At 43.0% G+C, this 15,991-nt stretch overlaps 1 protein-coding gene across 8 annotated transcripts in view; it reads left to right on the top strand.

The window, feature by feature from the left end:
* MITF (melanocyte inducing transcription factor) overlaps window positions 1-15,991 on the top strand; it is a 146,156-nt gene that overhangs the window by 99,353 nt on the left and 30,812 nt on the right. The window lies entirely within an intron of this gene.

Raw genomic sequence — 15,991 nt, 5'->3', positions numbered from 1 at the left:
CAGTTGTTACTGAAATACAACTCCCATCAGCCCCAGCAAGTATCATTAGTGGCCAAGCATGATGGGAATTGTAGTTCAGTACCATCTGGAACACACACGTTTTCCACCCCCAACTTAAAGCACATTAACAACTATTAGCAATGGCTGTTGTGGTGGCATTGGTTATGTTAGGTGGCATAGCAAGGTCACAGGTGAATTTGCAGGAGTCGACCCTACATGTCTTTGTAGAATTAGGTCTGAGAAGGTGGCTGCACAGGATCATATTCTTGGAACGTGAGATGTGTGGGATAAGCTTTTGATGGAATGCAAGGCAAGACCATGGTCTAGAAACTGCATAGAACATATGTACTGCATCTAATACACAACCTGATCTTTTGTCTTGTTCCTTGTTGGGTAAAGCACTCTGAGAAGGTTTTATCATCTTTTGTGAACTCGGATGAAAGTAAATGACTCCAATGAAAAGAAATGGGCATGTGGATATATGAAGCAGCCTCATTCTGAGGCAGACCTTTGCCAATTCTGCTCACTGATAGGGGGATCTGCAAAATGTGCCCCTTTTTGTAAACCAGGGATCACCAACAGGCAAACTTGGAATTTTGAGGGAATGTTGTGACTGCTCTGAAAAAATGCTGCCCCAGAGGGTGTCCATTCACAAAATGGCTGCCTCCCTAATAAATTAACATAAAAAATGAAGCTGTTTTATACAGTGTCAGACCATAGGTCTACTTAGGTCAGTGTTGCACTCCACAGGGTCTCCAGAGACTAATAAAAAAAATAAAAATACAAATACAAATTCAAGTCTTGCTATCCAAAATCCTTTTAACTAAAGAGGCCAGATATTGGATTGGGGACTTGTTGCATATAGGTTATGAGCTTGACCATTGATTTCCATTCCATGTGTGGTCTGTATGTGCTGTGTCCGTTTCTTGTAGTGAAGTGACGGCAACTAATGACTATTCATTTATTTATGAGAATTATATGCTGCCCTTCATCAAAAGATCTCGGGGCAGTTCACAGAGTAAAATACAGGATAAAAACAAGAAAATGAGTAAAACAAAAACAGCAAAACAATAACCCCCCTAGAGCATGAGTCTGAAATTAAAACTTTTAGAGGGTGTGAATATTTTTGTGCATAAGTGAACAACCTCAGTGCGTGAGATTTAAAGCTTTGCAGTACATTTGTTTAGAGTTGGAAAATAGTTACCATAAAGTCTTTGTGCAGAAGCTATAATTAGACGCTTTAGATTAATGTAGGTTTTAATTCTATACCGTAAAATCCTGCGGTTAATCCTTGAACTCTCTTGAATTCAGCAGGGGCCTGCCTGTCAGTTCTGATCTGAAATGGTTTGTCATCTCTTTCTCCATCAGTCTGATCTTGACTATGACAGATCTTATGCCAAAGTAGGGACTGAAAGAAATGTTGTAAATTCTTGCTGAGTAAGAGTAAATTGTAACTGACGAGACCACCAAGTGATTTGTCTATCCAATAAGCAATATGTCCACCCAGCATGAATTTAATATTGAAACACTACGGGGAGGTCCTATGCATGTCTACCAAGAAATAAGTCCTATTGAATGCAATAGAACTTCCTTCCAGGTAATTATGTGTGTTGGATTGTATCCTATGCAACTAGAAGGAGTGCTAATTTATGGACATGTGCAATTTAGAATTAGATCTGAGCCAAAATGTTTTCCTAATTTTATCTCCCTAGTTTACAGGCTCCAGAACCTAGGGCACTTTCGGCTATTTGGGAAGGATACAAAAAGTGGTGAAATTTGCAGTGAACATCAGTAGCAATGGTGCACCACAACATTGCTATGGTTGGTTGTTGGCCACCATGTTTCCTTTTCATGGATTACTGGCGTGAGCATTCCTGAGGACAATTATTCCTGCTCTCTGAGAATCCTGAGAACAGAAACACAGCAACCTCCAGCCACTAAGATGTCGGGGAGCAAAATTGTAGCTCCCAAATCTTGAAACAGATGGTGGCTGCAATAGACAATATGAGGTTTAGGGGTCATATTTCACTCCCCAAGGTCCACCATAGTTTGAACTTAATAATTCTTTTAATAGAATTTTGTATTGGCTCTAATTCTAATAATTACAATGAAAATCTGCAAGAGGCAGGATTGTTGCAAGGGGGGAGCTGAGTCTGAGAGAGTGGGGCTTCATCGTTTGAACTGGGGACTTCGTAGCCAAGACATTTTGGCACCTGAGGCAGGCCCCAAAATGAAACCCTCCTCCCCGCCAGGGAAGAAAGGGTGAGGGAAGATCTACATCAGAAACAAGGGAGGAAAGAAAGATGGACATCAGGATCTGCTACTCTGGTGGATCCTGCTGCCTGAGGCAGTTGCCTCATCTTGTCTCATGGGTGGGCCGGCCCTCTTCCGGGATCATAACCTTTTCCCCCCTTCAATTTTTTTTAATGATTTTCACAAAATTATAAACACACAAACAAATAAAGAAACAAACATAAAACATAATCTTATTAACATTGTTAAGTGACTTACTCGTATCCCCCTAGTCGAATTTCAATGCATATCATTTTAACAGTTTTCCAAATCAAAGTTCTTATAAATTTAACTTAATCACTTAACATCATTCTATCTTACCAATTCAGCATTAAACATATTAATTCACCACATAACTTGTTTAAATCCTAAGCCTATCTGGTAATTGCAAGCTTTTTCCAATTAATTTAACTTAATGTATATAACTAAATAATCATTAAATTTCATCCATTCTTCCTGGTACTCCTCCTCCTTCTGGTCGCGGACTCTTCCGGTCAGGTCGGCTAGCTCCGAAAAATCCATCATCTTCATCTGCCATTCTTTCATAGTTGGTACTTCTTGCATTTTCTGCTTCTTAGCTAATAAAACTCGAGCAGCAGTTGTGGCATACAAAAATAATTTAACATCTTTCTTGGGCAATTCCAAACCTGTTATTCCAAGAAGAAAGGCCTCTGGTTTCTTTATAAATGTATATTTCATTTCCCCCCCCAATTCATTATAAATCTTTTCCCAAAAGTCTTTCACCTTGGGGCAGGTCCACCACATGTGATAAAAAGTACCTTCTTTTTCTTTACATTTACAACATAGATTATCACAATTATGATACATCTTTGCTAGTTTAACAGGGGTCAAATACCATCTATACATCATTTTCATTATATTTTCCTTTAACATTGTACATGCAGTGAACTTAACCCCTTTCTTCCACAATCTTTTCCAATCCTCAAACATTATGTAATGTCATACATCTCTTGCCCAATCTATCTTCACTGATTTAACTTGTTCATCCTTTGTATGCCACTCCATCCTGGATCATAACCTTAGCCACTATATAGCTGAATTAATTAACACACTCTGAAAGTCAAGTGAGATCAAATGTTAATGCCTAGTTCCTCCAACAAAAAGTATGTGTTCCAACAGTGCGATAGGAATCTGGTTTTGAAACCCAATGGGTGAACTGTTTGTAAGGGCCCAAGAGTGACATAATGAGTTAGATTGCTGAAGCTAAGCTGCATATCTTGTCTGTGTGTATGTAATGTTAATATATTAAGTTAGTGCTGCATGCAGTTTTAAAAATGAATTTCCCAAATTAATTTAGGAAACTAAATTTCCTATGCTAAACTAAAATTGTTATCAGTGGAGGAAGTTAAAAAGATTCCAGTTACAGTGTATTCCCATCCAGTAGTCTCCTTAAAAAGGTAAAGGTACCCCTGCCCATACGGGCGAGTCGTGTCCGACTCTAGGGTTGTGCGCCCATCTCACTTAAGAGGCTGGGGGCCAGCGCTGTCTGCAGACACTTCCGGGTCACATGGCCAGCGTGACAAGCTGCATCTGGCGAGCCAGCGCAGCACACGGAAACGCCGTTTACCTTCCCGCTAGTAAGCGGTCCCTATTTATCTAGTTGCACCCGGGGGTGCTTTCGAACTGCTAGGTTGGCAGGTGCTGGGACCGAGCAACGGGAGCGCACCCCACCGCGGGGATTCAAACCGCCGACCTGACGATCGGCAAGTCCTAGGCGCTGAGGTTTTACCCACAGCGCCACCTGCGTCCCAGTAGTCTCCTTATCACATGTCAAATAGTTTTGCTGCCATAAACACTAGAAACTTGACTTTTGAAACTGGAGAACTTCTGAAAATGTCAAGAAAGTCTTATGGATCTTGCAGCTGAAGATTCTTAGGGCCACAAATTGCTTGCATCGTCTGGAACTACCTGTTCTGTGTACCCCTTCACTATGGGTGAAATCCAGTGTTTGGAACAACTTGATCCAGCAGAGATATCCACTAACATGGATGGGTGGGGGGGGGGGAGATGAAAAGCAAACAAACTAACGCTGTATTGTTGTGGCTGAATTCTGAGTCAGGGATATCTGGGCTAGGGAAAGGGGGCCGCTGGTATTTGAGTTTGTATTTTTATTTTCTGGTTATTGAGTGGGAGTATTGTATGGTGGTTTGTAGCAGAGCACCTGCTGTTCAACTGGAAGGTCCCAGGTTTAATCCCCATCATCTCCAGGTAGGACTAGGAAATACCCCTATTGGAAACCCTGGAGAAGCCATTTCCAGTCAGTGTAGACCAGTGATGGCCAAACTTGGCCCTCCAGCTGTTTTGGGACTACAATTCCCATCATCCCTGACCACTGGTCCTGTTAGCTAGGGATGATGGGAGTTGTAGTCCCAAAACATCTGGAGGGCCAGGTTTGGCCATCACTGGTGTAGACAGGCATGAGCTAGATGGACTCGTTACCGTCTGACTCAGTATAAGACAGTTTCCTATGTTCCTATATTGGTGTGGTTTTGGGTGGAGGTTTTGGTTTGTTTGTCACCATGCTGCCAATGTAGTTATCGCTGTTATGGAATGGGGGCTGTTACTTATTTTTGTTTTCTAACATGCCGTATGAATTTTTTTCATTTGATTTTTCTTTTCTATTGTATTTATGCATGTGTCATTCAATGTCAGTTGTTTGGGGACCGCATAGGTGACTAGTAAGTTAACAACAACAGCAACATTTGCTGATTTGCACTGTGACCCACTCCCCAGATCTTTTTCGGAGGTTTGCTGTGGAACCAGTGTGGAAGGTGACGTGGGGTGCTGGGGAAATTGTCTCCTTTCCTCTTACATTAGCAGGCACTTCTGCTGGATCAAGAGCCACTCCGCAAGTGGAGTAGCAGCAGGGGGTTTCATGTATAGCACATTGTGGTCATTCTCCTGTGCTCCACCTCTTTGGCATCTTAGTCTTCCTTGTAATGTATAATGCAGGTTACTACCATGTTTCTGTAGATCAAGTGTGTGCAGAGTGTGTACAACCTAGCTTTCCTGTCTCTGGGATTCATACAATTATTGCCAGACTAGGTTTACCATGATTTCATCCTGGAAGACATCCCAGCATCTTCAGGTAGGGCTTTGAATGTCCCCTGTCTGAAGCCCTGGCAAGCTTCTGCCAGTCAGTGTAGTCAAATACTAAGCTAGATTTGATACCAGGCAGAATTATTGAGCACAGATTAGCTATATCTTCACTGGTAAGAGATTGTGTCTGTGTGTCTCTGTGTGTACACACACACATGTGCTCTTGCTTTGTAAATTAAAAAACAAACAAACCTGGATAGTTAAAACAAATAATTATGAATAATGAAATGTAGATGTTGAAAGAGTGCCCAGCACACCCTTGACTTAAAGCTATAGCTGAACTAGGGCTTGGATTTTGACAAAGTTGAAAGCGCTCTCTCTTTTTTAACTGAGAACGTTTTCAAAAATGTGTGTAAGGAGCGAAGCTTTCTCCCCCTCAGGCCCCAGGCTGTGGCTCCTGTGCCAGAATGTCTTCAATTGTGATCCCTGGTGGTGGTTTTTTTTTTAAAAAATAAAAAGCACTGTTCTGTTTTGAAAGACAGAAGATTAGCAAAGAGATTTGTGAGCTGCCTTAAATCTCATCAGGAAGCAAATTAATGTCTCTATCAACTTTGGGACTGTTTGGTAGGAAAACCTGACTTTATCCCAGTTACAGAGGTGGTTACATCATGCCAAGAATGCAAGCATGTGGAACGTAGTGTTCCCCCCCTTAAAAAAAAGATATGCAGGGATTATGGAAAGGTATGTTAATGAGGCTATGCTATGCCAGCTAGAGTATTTATAGAGAACGCTGTTGTACAACTAGCAACACTGTGCCAAGAACAAGGTGCACACACATACACATTTGATTTTCCACTGGCTTCTCATTCCTGTTGAAACCCCCAGTATGGTCTGGGGGACCCAGACATGATACGAAGAAGGTGCAAATTTCTTACCTTTTCCAGGGACTATTTCCATTGGGTCAGAAGTCAGGAGTTTCAAACCCTGTTCCCAGCTCTCAAATCAGTGCAGTGCAAGAGGCTATGCGATGGATACCCTAGCTCAGTCGGTCCCATTCATCCAAGCCCTGATGGTTGCCTACTGTCTACAGCAGGCATGGCCAAACCTTGCCCTCCAGCTGTTTTAGGACTACAATTCCCATCATCCCTGACCACTGGTCCTGTTAGCTAGGGTTGATGGGAGTTGTAGTGCAAAAACAGCTGGAGGGCCAAGTTTGGCCATGCCTGGTCTACAGGCTTATCGTTTACCTGATAACGTACTTTATAACACGGTGAAGTACAAGCCCGTATCCTATGCCAAGCTCTGTGCTAAGAATGGTTTGCTAATCAACACCCATTGTACATATTGTGCAAATGGTTAAATTATTCAGTTCCGGTGTCAATGTTTCCAACTGTGATCATTTCAAATAGGGTCAGTACGTTAAAATGAGTCCTAGTTGAGAGATGCCCAATACTTAATTCAGAAAAGTGTAGAATGTTCCCTTGAGGCAACCACTCCTTCTTATGATGAGGTCCAGGTTCTTGAGAAAGACACCAGTCTGTGTCAGATCCTTAAGCAGCCTCAGTATGACTGTAGAGTAGACTAGAACCTTGGTTCTTGAACGTAATCCATTCCGGGAGTTCCCTCGACTTCCAAAACGGTTCGGAAACCAAGGTGCGTCTTCCGATTGGCCGCAGGAGCTTCCTGCACTTGGTCAGAAGCCACGCCGGACTATCGGCTTCTGAAAAAGTTTGGAAACTGGAACACTCACTTCCAGGTTTGCGGCGTTTGGGAGCCGATTTGTTAGGGAGCCAAGCTGTTTGAGTACCAAGGTACCATTGTACTGAATTGGAGGCACAATCAGTGGGACTTTGCGTTGACATTTCTCTGTGGGAGCAGCTAGAGAGCAATACAGAGCCAGGCATATCTAAGACTTTTGATGATGATGATATTTATTTATACCCCACCTTTTTCCCTGACAGGGAGCCAAGGCGGTTTACAGATAAAAATGAGAACAGCTCATTTCTGTGCTGAAATAACACTGAAGCAGTTTGTTAACAAAATCTGGCTAATGGGGAGTTATTTATTTCGGAGGAGGTCTGCATGCTTCTCTTAATAGCAAAACAGGCTTCTTCCCTCAATAACAAAAGCAGAAGAACTGGGGGATTGCGCAAGGGGCGCCATGTGACAGGAACAGCCAGGGGTGAAGTGAAAATGGGTGGGTCTGTTGCCGTGACGAAAACATGGACAACTCATGTGGGGCCCAACTGGCAGGTAGAGGGCTCGTGACAATGTGTCATCAGCAAATAGCATTTGAAACTCTCTGCAGTGTCCTAAACAGTTGAACTATTGATTTCAGAAAATCACATTTCCAAGGGATCCCAGGAGGGCAGCATAGATATCTCATTAAACATGAAATGATAGTTCTGAACACCTGGCTTTCTTCCTGTTTCTCAAAAAAAGAGAGCTGCTAATGGAAATAGAGCAATAGTTGGGTTGTTTTTGCCCCACAGTCATGATCCTTGAAATTGATGTTAGAAGCTACTAGAATGCTCTGGAAACACTGCTGTGTTTGGAACTGGCATTGAAATTACTCACGTATCATGTATCTCAATACTGTAATTGTGAGTCCATATTCTACAAAGCTGGTATAGTTCATGATCTTTTAAATCTATTTTTTTCATATTTCACTTGTCCCTCAAGTTGCTCAGAATATGGTATACATGGTTATCTCCCTTTTATCCTCACAACACCCCTGTGAGGTAGGCGAGAGTGACAGGCCAAATATCACCCACTGTGTTTTGTAGGGATTCGTTCTGGATTTCCCTCAGCTCCAGTCCAGCCCTCTAACCACTACCCACGCTGCCTCTTAGAACTAAATGCAGCTCAGATATCCTCTGCTGCTACATCTTCTTTTTAATTATTATTATTTTTCAGATAGCCGCTTTGGGGAGCATTATTTTCTTCGGAGCTTAACCTGTAGAATGACTGGATTGAAAGTGACAAGCCAGAGACATTCCTGCCATTCAGGAGAGGCTTAAGGAATTTCTTATTGGCTAAATTACAAATATGTAGCATTTTGCCCAGTACTACATGGCGATTTCAGCCTGCTTGACCGTGACAAGATTAGCGTTCTCGCTCTCTACCCCCAACCCCTTCGTAATGGTTGTGTAAAAAAAGAAAGAAAAGAAAAGATTAAGTTGTACCAGGCAGAGATGCAGAAAGTGTGTAAAACCCAGGTCTTTACCTTGAATGATTCTCTCTTTCATTCATTTGGGGCCTTAATTAGCCCCCATGTCCTTTAACCTCCTGAGAAATAAATAAGGGGTTAGATTTGGGTGGGGTGGGGGAGAGGGATCGAGACACACACTGCTTTTACCACACACCACTAGATAATACATCAAGGAATGTTTGCAATTAGCCCAACCTCTCCCATTTCAGCTTCATTTCATAAAATTGGCTGCTTGAAAATAATGACCGCTCGACTGTGATTGAGGTGTTTCATAGGCATAGCTGAGCTCTTAAACAAAAACAATACTACAGTGCATTTATAAACCAGACTTTAGTGCTGCAATATTCTCCCTATAAGAGTGGCTTCTTTTGAATAATTACCCCCTCCCTGTGTTTGTGGTCTTTCTCGCTCTGCTCTTCTTCTACACCAGAAATGGAAACCTTTGGCCTTCCTGGGATTCAACTCTCATCACCTCAGATTTCTGACCATGTGTGGTATGGCTATGGAAATTGGACGATTCTCCAGTTGGAGAGACATAGAAAGTGGAGGCCTCGCTTAATCAGTATTGGGACCTTTGGTTTTTAACTGTAGTTTGCTGTCCTGGCCTCCTTGGGGACAGAAATTCAATAAATAAATAAAACCTGTTCATAAAAAATCTATTGGGGATGAGCAGTGAGGTGGCTAAGTTTGCTGACAACACTAAATTGTTCTGGCTCATTAAAACAATACGTTTGCAATGAAGTACTTTTCCCACCCTGCTGGCCACTGAATCCCCTTGACCAGGAAGGTACATAAAATGGCTTCTTGTCCCAGTTGAGCCTTTTGCCCAAGCAGCACTCTCTTCCTGTGCTGTTGGTGCCTTTCTCTATCCTTTTCCAGGCCTGGCATTCTGGTTTGTTCCTTTATCCTGCGTTCTAGTTTTTCCTCCAGAGATGACTTGCTCTTTAGTTCCGACTCATGGCTTTGTCCCTTAACGCTGCTGCAACTCCTCTTGGCAGCCAATTGACAGCAATTGACAAGTCTTCCCATTTGAGTTTCTATAAGTTTCTCCTTTGTTCCAGTCTTTTTAGGTCAGTTCACCAAATCTCTGTATCAGTTTGCATTTTAAAAAAAAAGAAGTCCTCATGAAAACACCATTTTGGTGCAAACTTCTCCAAATATAGACATTTTTCTGTATCATTTTTGCAACCAGTTTTTCCTAATGTAATACATTTTTGTATGCTATTTTTGCTAATATATGCATTTTTATATAGAGTAATCATTAGTTCTCTAACAACAAAAGAGGTACCAAAACATGCATGTACAGTATTAGGGCCTAATATGTGCCCTTTTTGGCATTTATTTATTTTTTGCAAACTTCATTGCAAAATTTGGGAAAGTACAAATCTCAAAAGGATAGCTGTGTTTTGGTTTCAAATATTGTTTTGGCAAGTTCAAATTAGGTTGGCTCACATTAAAATGTGAACTGAACTGAATCGCCCCCCTGCCCTCATCCCTAGATGACCTTAAAACAAACAAAACAAAACACTGAAAAGTGTGCATCACAGCAATTTGAGTTGTGAAACTCTTTTATATAGGCACCTTTGCTCTCAAAGGCTACTAAACATTAACTCCTGATCTGTAGTCAGTTTAGCACTTGTTAGGTCATGCAAAGCCTCTTTGGAATACCAGACAACAGTATTTCCTGAAGTAGTCGGCAGATGGCGATAGAGCTTCCTAGAGATGCTGTTTCTTAAGCTGTTAATTTGATTTATTAAGTGTTTTGAAACGTAGCATTTCCCACTTACTGCCGATAAAACACATAAAAGCATTTGAAGAACCGCTTTTACACTTTTTTTAATACTGCTTTGATTCTGCATTTTGATATCTGTTACGATAGGACAAAAAGCAACTTTATGCTTAAAACATGAAATGAAAGTGACAGGTGGCCATTGATGCTTTTGTTGCTCTGTAATACAGCTGAGGATTTTAAAGTTTTGGAGGTTTTTTTTGTTTACAGGCTTTAACAGTTTATTGTACACCACTAAGTTTTTTTGTGTGTATAAAAAATACAAGTTTCAAAGCAAGTATGCAGCCCCGATTGCAAACAATTTGTTACATGGCCAGCGATGTGGGGTTTTCAGAAAATTTGCAAATGAGAGGAATTTCATGTAGGAAAAAAATCAGGTTGTGATGGAAGTTGTTCCGATGCCCTGGAAAGGGATTTTAAGTTAGCATGTTTATTCTGCATGTATTTAGTAAACAAAACTAAAAGCTTTGAAGCTGCCAAGCTGGCCACATTATTAGCACTTGCTGTCCTTTGATTATTATGAATTGCAGGTGGTTGTGGGTTTTTCCCATGGAAAAATAAAGCACTGGAAAAAATTCTGTCAATGGTGTACTGGTTAGAGTGCTGGACTAGGACATGGGAGATGAATCAGTCAGTGTCAGCCTGACCTGATAATAGTGATGAGAATAAAATGAGGAGAAATGTGTTCTCTACCTTGAGCTCCTTGGAGGGAAGGTGGGGTGTAAATGCAACCAACCAACCAAAATAAAATGAAACATGACTGTCGGATTTGTAGAAAGTTTCTGGGATGAGGAGAACTCCTTAGGACTGGGGACGGCTCTTTTGTATGCCACACTAAACGGCCTTTTCGCCTCTTGATGATAGGCTTGTGGGGCTTTTTCATTGCAGGAATCATCCGCTTGCTGCTTTCGGGATGCACTGGTACAAGTCAGCTTGCCATTGCATCCCTTTTCATATCTTTAGGACTGATGTAGCAGCAGTTTCACAGTGTGCTTTTCAAATCTTTTATCTCCTGCATACGCTCAGTGGTCAGTTGATTAGTCATTTATGCTCATTACCGTATTTTTCCATGTACAGTGGTAACTCAGGTTAAGTACTTACCGTATTTTTCGCTCTATAACACGCACCCGACCATAACACGCACGTAGTTTTTAGAGGAGGAAAATCCGTAGGCATGCCACCCATAGCATTCCCTCCATAACACGCACAGACATTTTCCCTTACTTTTTAGGAGGAAAAAAGTGAGTGTTATGGTGCAAAAAATACGGTAATTCGTTCCGGAGGTCTGTTCTTAACTTGAAACTGTTCTTAACCTGAGGTACCACTTTAGCTAATGGGGCCTCCTGCTGCCACTGCGCCGCCAGAGCACAATTTCTGAAGCAAAGTTCTTAACCTGGGTTAGTAGAGTGTGTAACCTGAAGCGTATGTAACCTGAAGTGTCTGTAACCCGAGGTACCACTGTATAAGACACACCCCATGTATTTTGGGGGACTGAAATTTAAGAAAATGGGGGGGGGGAGATGGCACAGAGTTGTTGAGCTTTTTGGGGGGGTTGCTGAGGGTTGTTGAGCTCTTTTTAGGGGGGGGTTGCTGCAAATTGCTCACCTGCACGCATCACAAAATCCGCCTCTCGTCTGTCCCCTTGCCAGCAGAAGCTGCCAATTGACTGCCCTATTGCCATAACGACAGCCAATCAACACTAGTCCTTAACGCAGCCACCAATAACATGCCCAATAGCCACTGACAGCCACGGAGGCAACCAATCAAACGTCCGCCCTATGCGCTATCCATGTATAAGACGACCCCCACTGTTAGCACAATTTTTAAAGGAAAAAAAAAAACTAATCTTATACGTACACGGGAAACTACAGTATCTCATTTCTAGATGCATTTCCATGGCTAGAAAGTTTTATACAGTTACACCAAACCTAACAGGATAATTAAAAACAGCAACCTCAAAGGCAGATTGTTTCCTTCCAAGATATTAAATACAATGTTGAGGTGCCATAGACGGTGGGTGGGAAGGAAGGAGATGGGAAGTGAAAAGGAGATAGCCTGCACAAGACCTCTAACAGTTTATTGCAGTTATCCCACAGGGCGGGGGGATTAGGGCTGAAGGAAAAGGACATTGTGGATGGTTTAAAAACTAAAAAAGCAAACAACCCCCCCCCCAAAAAAAATTGCTGTATACTTATTTGACAGTGATCTCCTCAAGCCCAGTGGGGCTTACTATTTGAGTAACCTGCACAGGATTGGGAATTTTAACTTGAGGAAGCCGTGGTGAAAATTATTATTAAGTAACTATAAGTATCTCTTGTGTTTGTTTTCCCCCATCCCTAGTTTAAAACATCAGTGTTTCTTTGTTGAATTGTCAGAGTGAGTCTAGAAAGTGTTGTATCCAGTAAGTAATATATAAAAAACTTGTCATTGAGGGTGGCGGGGGGGGGGAGCACGTGGCTGCTCAGTGATGTAAAGCTGAAGACCGATCCTTTGTACTATTAAAAAAAAGTTCACTTAGGCTAGAAGACCTTGGAAGACCCTAAAGCTGCCATTAGCTGTGGGGTGGGGAACAAATAGCTTCAGACGGCAACTTTTTGGTTATTGACTTCTTCAGAATCTGCGTCGTGTCTTGAAAAGGAGCATATTGAAGGGTTCTTCTGTGTGCTTTAAACAAACCAAGATATAAAAGCGACGGAGGTCCCTCGCCCCCGAGTGCCGTGGGGCAATGTACTTTACGTTTGTAAGCTTCTCTAGTTCAGCTGCTGCTGCTGTTTTCTAGCTATTCTGAGGATTCTACAGCCCTAAAGACTGTGATCCTTTGACATCTTTGAAACCAATCCCATTTTTGCTAAAATCCAGGCGTCCTAAAAACATATATAAATTCAGAACTTTGTACTATGAATAGAGAAGCTTCATTTAGAATGCTGTGCCCTTACTCTTTTTTTTTTTTTTAGTAGTTGTGGAGTGTTTCAAATGGGGTGATGAAGACTTAATGGGAAGAATGGGTTTTTAGAAGAGGGATGAGTTTTCTATTTTGTTACTTTTGACTTTCTGAAATGGTGGTTGTTGCTGGCATGTGTCTGTCTTGGGAAACAATGGAGTGGGTCTCTGGTGGTGAAGTCAAACCGCGAGAGAATCACAGCGCCTGCTGTGGCGGCAGAGACGCAGCTGCCTCCTGTGTTGTTTTTGTTGCGTTAGCAGCACGCAAGTGAACTCTCTGGGGCGCAAGCCTTGGCAGTGTGTATGGAGGTTCTGGCCTACCCAGAAGACAAGACCTCCCTCTTGGCCTTGCTGATGTGGTCCAAAGGAAAGCAGAGCAATAGGTTTTGCAACAGCTTGACTGCAGGTGTTGCTAGAAGGTGGCGTACAAGATGCCATCCAATCGCCTTAGGGATTCCACTCCGGATTTATAATAATAATAATAATAATAATTTTATTATTTGTACCCCGCCCATCTGGCTGGGTTTCCCCAGCCACTCTGGGCGGCTTCCACAGAAACAAAAAAAACACTAAAATATCATACATTAAAAACTTCCCTGAACAGGGCTGCCTTAAGATGTCTTCTGAATGTCAGGTAGTTGTTTATCGTTTTGACATCTGATGGGAGGGCGTTCCACAGGGCGGGCGCAACTACCAAAAAGGCCCTCTGCCTGGTTCCCTGTAGCTTTGCTTCTCGCAATGAGGGAACCGCCAGAAGGCCCTCAGCGCTGGACCTCAGCGCCCGGGCAGAACGATGGGGGTGGAGACGCTCCTTCAGGTATACTGGGCTGAGGCTGTTTAGGGCTTTAAAGGTCAACACCAGCACTTTGAATTGTGCTCGGAAACGTACTGGGAGCCAATGTAGGTCTTTCAAGACCGGTGTTATGTGGTCTCGGCGGCCGCCCCCAGTCACCAGTCTAGCTGCCGCATTCTGGATTAGCTGTAGTTTCCGAGTCACCTTCAAAGGTAGCCCCACGTAGAGCGCATTGCAGTAGTCCAAGCGGGAGATAACTAGAGCATGCACCACTCTGGCGAGACAGTCTGCGGGCAGGTAGGGTCTCAGCCTGCGTACCAGGTGGAGTTGGTAGACAGCTGCCCTGGATACAGAATTAACCTGCGCCTCCATGGACAGCTGTGAGTCCAAAATGACTCCCAGGCTGCGCACCTGGTCCTTCAGGGGCACAGTTACCCCATTCAGGACCAGGGAGTCCTCCACACCAGCCCGCCCCCTGTCCCCCAAGAACAGTACTTCTGTCTTGTCAGGATTCAACCTCAATCCATTAGCCGCCATCCATCCTCCTTCCTTATGTAGGGTTTTCTCCTTAGCTTTTCTTCTCCCAAAGACATCCTGCAAGGCACTGAAAGTTTAGGATCAGAGTTTTCCTTCTCCTGGATGGGCTGCCTTTTCAGGTTGAAGAGCCCCATCTGCCCCTTACTTCTTACTTCAGCACGTGCAGAAACTGCCTTCTTGACTGCTGAACCCACTATTGCTCTCTTCCACTCAATCCGCCAGAGCCTGTCTTCACATGCAGGGGAAATCCCTAACTCACTGAGGGTTTGAGACTCATCGGCTACCCTCACCTGGTTTAGTGAAACTGTTTCCTGAGGTGTTGCCACTGTCACATGCTGACAGCTTCTAGGAGCCACAGGTGAGAACAGAGTGCAGGGTGGGGAGCAAAGGTGGACAAACTCCCAGCAGAGGAGGAAGCCACTTAGGCGCCTGGGGCGGCATGCCCAGGGGCGAGGCGATCTGCCCATAGGAGCGGGACCTCTGGAGTCTGCCTGCCTCCTCCCACTAAGCTGTCCTACAGCTGGGGGGGGGAGGCAGTGGGTGGAGCCTTTGAACACCCAAGCCACTGTGTCTGTCCCAGAAGAGACGCGTGGCTCAGGCTTGCTGCAGGCCCCATGGTGAGTGCCGCCCGGCATTTTGTCACCCCCCTCAGTCGTGACACCCAAGGTGGACTGCACCCACCCCACCCCCTTCCTCTGCCCCTGAAACTCCCCCAGAAGGAGCATGATGTGTTGCCCACCAGAGATACTACCCCTCCCCTAACACCGCATACAGATATTATTATTATTATTCATTTCATTTTTATACTGCTTTTTATTTTTAAGGGGGGGGGGCGCGACCCAAACAGTTTACAACCTACATTAAAATACCGAATAAAACAATTCAGAATAAAGCATCGCTGAGGAAAGTCAAATATAAAGCATACATTCAAAGCAACATAATTAACAGGGAATTAAAATGGTACTTTAAAACATTACAAAGGTAAACTACAGAATGCACATTTAACACAGCAAAGTTAACAAAATAATAATAATAATAATAATAATAATAATAATAATAATAATAATAATAATACTCTGGGCGGCTTCCAACAAAACACTAAAATACAATAACCTATTAAACATTAAAAGCTTCCCTAAACAGGGCTGCCTTTAGATATCTTCTAAAAGTTTGGTAGTCATTTTTCTCTTTGACATCTGGTGGGAGGGCGTTCCACAGGGCGGGTGCCATTTGATATGTCTTCTGAAATGTTTAAGGTGAACAATTGCTCGCCTTAACCATTTCAGAAGAAAACGTTGCTGAAGGAAGTCAAAAATTTAAAAAACCCCACATCTAAAAGAGCATAATAAGCATAGTATATTGCTGCTGT

Source organism: Podarcis liolepis, assembly GCF_965112155.1.
Source record: "Podarcis liolepis genome assembly, chromosome: 2".
Taxonomy (NCBI): Eukaryota; Metazoa; Chordata; class Lepidosauria; order Squamata; family Lacertidae; genus Podarcis; species Podarcis liolepis.
The sequence above is the reverse complement of the archived record's forward strand: the minus strand, read 5'-3'. Positions and strand labels throughout refer to the sequence as shown.